The sequence below is a fragment of the Gordionus sp. m RMFG-2023 genome, chromosome 2, assembly GCF_954871325.1.
Source record: "Gordionus sp. m RMFG-2023 chromosome 2, tfGorSpeb1-WG-v2, whole genome shotgun sequence".
In the NCBI taxonomy this organism is placed as follows: Eukaryota; Metazoa; Nematomorpha; class Gordioida; order Chordodea; family Parachordodidae; genus Gordionus; species Gordionus sp. m RMFG-2023.
In genome coordinates, this window is record NC_088776.1 from 31,645,325 (window position 1) to 31,651,324 (window position 6,000).

Here is a 6,000-nt window from a genome sequence, read left to right on the forward strand (position 1 = left end):
CCCAAATTTTTCGAAAACTTTCCAATTTAAAATATAATAATAATATTTAATATCTTTTAATTTTAAAATGAATTGTTATGATGATAAATCATTAATCATCCTTTGATTCTGATGTTTCTTATGTAAATGTGAAGTATCTTATATAATTTTTAGAAATAAATCTACATAATGATATTTAGATTATTTAAAATTTTTATATAGCTTAATAATAATATTTGATTAATTAAAAAAAGTCTTCATATGATGTTTCATTTCTTTTCCAATTTTATTCCATTAATTTAAATTATATATAAATTACAGTTTAAATAGAAGTTTAACATCCAAAAAAACATGTAAAGAAAACTTAAAGAGAGTATACTTAAATGCAACTTGTATAATATGCAATGCAAAATTTAATATCAGCTATGGGAGAAGTCCATGTTGTAAAAAATAATTCAACAAGGTTAAAACATATTTCCAATTTAAAAAATAAGGAATCATCAAATAATATCCAACCATACTTCAAAAACAAAAATTTATGTGATTATAATACTGCAATATCCGAAACGACATTCATCTATCCCACGATAAAACATTTGCTTAGTTAATTCTCCACAAATTGGCTATCCACTTATTGCCTATACTCTTTCCTGATTCAAGAATATAAGCATAAAATCTAGAAGAACAAAAGTCTCAAAAATAGGGTTGGTCCTGAAACTAAGAAACGCATCTAAAAGGATTTGAAAGAAAATAATCCATTTTCTCTATTAACTAATGCATCAAATAATTGATATACTAAAACATTCCCAATAATGGTGCGCTAATTTTAAAAGAAAGATGTGTTTCAAGTAAACTAATGGTGCGCTAATTTTAGAAGAAAGATGTGTTTCAAGTTAACTTCTAAAAACAATTCCATCGGACTATGAAATATTCTGAAAAATATAAATAAAAATATGTTCTGATTTTTTAAATATTATCTATTCATTTTACAATAAAATATAATTATATATGATCCTCCTTTATTTTACTATCGTATTAGGTATATTCATTTAAATAAAGAAATAATCACCAAAAAGGAAATAACGGGGATATTTTATTATAAAATTTTACCTTTTGAATTATAATTAAATTTCTCCCGTTTTGTTTGATTGAATCTGGCAACCCTGGTCTAACTCATAATATAAGCTCAGCCAGAGGTAGGCATGAGGACGTTTCCCCTCTTCGAATTTTGCCATTTCGTAAATAATATTTAGGAAATTGAAAAATTCTCAACAGCCATCACCCCTCCCCTCCCAGTAACTATAAACGATAATTTTTAAGTTATTGCTAATATAATAAAAACTTTAAAATGGCTATAAATCAGAATTTTTAGATAAAATGCATATTAATTTTTTTTAAATATATCCTGGCGCCAAAATCCTGCTATGAACCTCTTAAAAGTGGCCCCTTTCAATAGTAGGCCATGCCATGCGTCGTAATAAATAAGTGTGAAATATTTGCTAAAATGACGTTGGAAGGCTGTTTTGGGGTAGGGGAAATATTTATTTGAAAAAGAATGAATGAACAAGGCTATCAATGATTTATGGATTTTTAAATTTTTAAGCAATCTATACCCATTTAGTAAAAATTGCTAAAAGATTAAACTTGATATGTTAACAATAAATGAACAAATGTATCTATTAAATTGAGAATACAGGTAAAAATAGAGAAGTAATTTTTTAAAATTTATATTTTAAAGGTTTTATTTTATAACTAGTAGATAGCTCATATGACGGGGGTTTCTCCTAATTTTATTATAGTTGTTACCTGTTATTTGAAAATAATATCCAATTTTTATTCTTTTTACTCCCTCCCCCCTTCAGGCCAGGTTAAATCCATTAAAACTAAGCGTAAATACTATGGTTTGAGTCAAAATATATTTAAAGCTTTTACTTGATAATATCAAAATTCTTTGTTAAATATTATTGTTTACCTATGCCTAGACATGTGCGCCGCCGCCGATGATTTGACCACGCCGACGCCGCGTGCCAAAAAAGTGTCGGCGCTCAACACGCCGCCGCTGATCTAAAAATTCGGCGGCGTGGCGGCGTGATACATATTTTTTATTATTAATTTATTTTATATATAATTTATGAATTTTAATTAGAAGAAAAATATTAAATATTTTTTGAATTATTAAAAAATGCGATTTTATTTTTTAAAATTAATAAATATTATTTGCTATAAATTTGATTTATAACAATCTATATTCGTTCACTTTGGGCAGGTTTGTGACCAACGTGCTAGATAAAATAAGATTAGGACATTAAATTTGAAAAGGTAATTCTATATTTTATTCTATTAATTTTTGATGCTTCAAATAATTTACAACTCGTTGTATAAAATTTATTTTTTATCATAATAGGAAATTTTAATTAATGATTTTTATTTTGTTGGCATTATAACATATATAAAACTACCAGGACTAAAACAATTATAATGAATGCAGCATTGCAATATCCTGTAACAAAATATAGTATATCCTTCCTAGCAAAGCCTTCTTTTGGATGGAAACATTTTGGATCCTTAATATTAAAAATTGACACAAATAATAAGAGAACCAGTGTTGCTACAGATAAAATCTTTTGTAATATATGATTGCAAATAGTACTTGATAAAGATGGTGAGGAAGAAAATAATTATTCATTTTCAGAGTAAAATATTTGATTATTTTAAAAATATTTGAAAATTTTTTAATTACTTTTCCAATCAAATCTTTTTCAAAAAATATCAACACATCAAATATAATAAAGATTTACTTGACAAACATGATTTATCATGTAAAGAAGAAATATTTAAACAAAATTTAAAGTTATTTTTCAAACCCATTGTAAAAGAAACTGACCCTATAAAAGATAAAAAATAGATTCTGGTAAGGAATTATGTTTTCATGTGTTGCAAGGATTTAATGCCATTCTCTTCTATAAATAATACTGGAATGCAAGATTTTCTAAAGGTTATTTGTAAAATCTTTATAGTTTTTTATAGGGCAATCTTAATTTTTAACTGTTAAGATATTTAATTATTTTAAAACATTCCACATTTAGAATTTTTTATGGCATAATATTTTTATCATTAACTTTTTATTATGTAGAAATATGGCATTATTTCAGATACCAAAGAATTACCAGATAGAACTACACTTAGCCGGAGTGGATTAGATGATATGTATTTATCAATGAAAGCATATGCCAACAAATTAATATAGGTCCTAAATTTTGTGCTATAACTTTTGATATGTGGACCGACAAATATAGACAGCAAAATTATATCACCTTTACATTTCACGAAATAGATAATAATTTTAATATTGTATTTTATACATTGGCGACACATCATGTCGCTCAAAAACATACCGCTGAAACTATTCTTTCCGAGATAGAAAAAGTTAAAAATGAATTTGATTTAGGGTCCAAGAAAATTCAAATGGTTACGGATGCAGGACCCAAAAGAAAAGTAGTGTTCGTCTTGGAGAATATGACCATCATTTATGTTTGGGGCATGGATTACATAATCTAGTGACAGTCGATGGAATAAAAAAAAGTTAATAAAATAGAAAATCTCATTAAAAAAGTGAGAGCAGTTAGAGTTGCCTTAAGATTCAAAACAGCGGATTTTGAAAATAAGAAAATATAAAATATTTTGAATCGATATCATATACATCAGATATTTTAGATTTGGATGATAATGATCCTTTTTATGAAGATCGTTTGTGGTTTGATGATGATAGTGAAAATCAAAAATCATATGATCTGTCCAAAAAGGAGTTACTATAAATTTAGCCTTATTATTTCGTAGTGAAATTAAAAATCATTTAATTGTAAAAGAATATGATAGTCCTCCCATAGCATCCCTTAAACAAAATATGCTTACTAAATTTGATCATAGATTTCCAATAATCGATCTTCAGGTAGTATTTTAAAATACATAAATTATTTTTTATATATTATTTCTCTTTCTTTTATTTTTTTTACTTAGGTGTTAGGAGCACTTTTGGATCCTCGTTATCAATCTATAAACATAGTAAATGAATATTTAAAGGAAAAAAATATTACTCCGGTTGAATTTTTATATCAACACGATACCTCTCTACGACCTTACACGGACGAATTAAATGAATCTGAAACGACGGAAGTTGCTTCAAAACTCGATTATCTTAAGTCATTGGCTACGAAACATTCATCTATTCAAAACAATAACCTGGAACAACAACACTATTTAACTAGTTTAGAAAAAGAGTGTTATTCATTATTTTCGCCTTATAATTTGGAGATAAGAGATGTCTTAGATTTTTGGAAGGTAAGAGCATTGGATCTTCCTAAACTTTCAATATTAGCTAGAAAGGTCCTGTGCGTTCCAGCTACGAGCACATCCAGCGAGCGTGCATTTTCTATTGGGCTCACTCTGAACTCTAAAAGATCATTATTATGTCCTTTAAATCTTAATAAAATATAATTTATTCATGATAATTATAACTTAATGAAATCATTAAATTATAGTTATAAACATAATAAAGTATAAATTTTATTTTAAAAGTCTTTCCAATGAATTTATAAATTTAATTTAAAAAATTTAAGTTAGAAAAATATTTGACGCCGCGGCGCCGCCTCCAATTTTTGTCGCGGCGTCTGCCGCCGCCGAAAATTCTATCGGCGCACATGTCTACCTATGCCTAATTTAATATTTAAAAAAAATTCCAAGCGTACAAAGCAACAATTTGAAAAAATTCTTCCAAGCCCAGAACTGAAATAAATAATTTAAAAAATCAATATGAATTTAAAAATACAATCAAAATCAGATATTCATGGGCCTTGGTTTTTTGGATCAGACCGAGCCCAGGCCTGCAAAAAAATTTGTTTTAGACCAATGTCTGACACATAGTTAATAATAAAAAAAATCCCAAGCGTCCAAGCTGATAATAATTTTAAAAAATTTCCTCAAGCCCAGCCAATATAATTTATAAAAATATTTTCGAAGCCCAGCCCAACACATAATATTTTATAAAAAGTTTTTTTCTAGCCTGGCCAACCCATACTAATTTTCAAACCTGGAGGCAGGTAAATCTCTTAAACCATGTCTATTTTTTATTCTTTTTAACCCGCTCACCCTTAATTTAGACCAAGGCCAACCCATTAAGACTAAAAGTGAATACTATTTTTCGAGTAAAAATATATTTAAATTAGCTTTTACCTGAGAGCCAGATTAATATGCTGTGTTAATACACTTATTCCTAATATTGAAAAAATTAATAAGGCAGGTCCACGCACTTGGGAAAATTTCAAACCCACCAAAGACCATAATAATTTTGGTAGTTGAGAACTGAAATAAAATAATAAAAAGTCATAATGCATTTAAAAATACAAGCAGAATAAGAAAGTTGCATGGACCTTGGTTTTTTGATCAGGCCTAGCCATGTCTTCAAAAAAAAATTCAGGCCAATGTCTATCCCATATTTAAAAATAAAAAATTTTCAAGCATCTAAGACCATATTAATTTTGAAAAATTTTTCCCAAACCAGGTCCAAGCCCCTATTAATTGTGAAAAATATTTCCCAAGCCCAGCAAAACCTATAATAATTTATTTTTTCCTTGGATCCAGAAAAATAGGTTCGATGTAAGGGGTTTATAAAAATTAAATCTGTCTAATATGTACTTTTTTTGCCATTTTATATTATTGGGATAATTTTTCAAAATAATTTATCATCAAATGAAGGGGAATATCTGATTTACCCATCATTCTACTGGTTAGCTCCTGGTATTTATATGAAATTCATGGATACATATTAAAGTACCATACCTTATAAAAATCAGTGAAAATATGTTCATCCTAATTTAAATTTTAAACAAACCACCACCCTCCAAGTAACAAATGATTTATTACTTAGGTACAAAATATAAAATTAAATTTAAGACATTATTATTAAATTACAATAGAAAAAATAAAAAGATATTCTAAGTTAACAGATAATAGGAGGTTAACTTC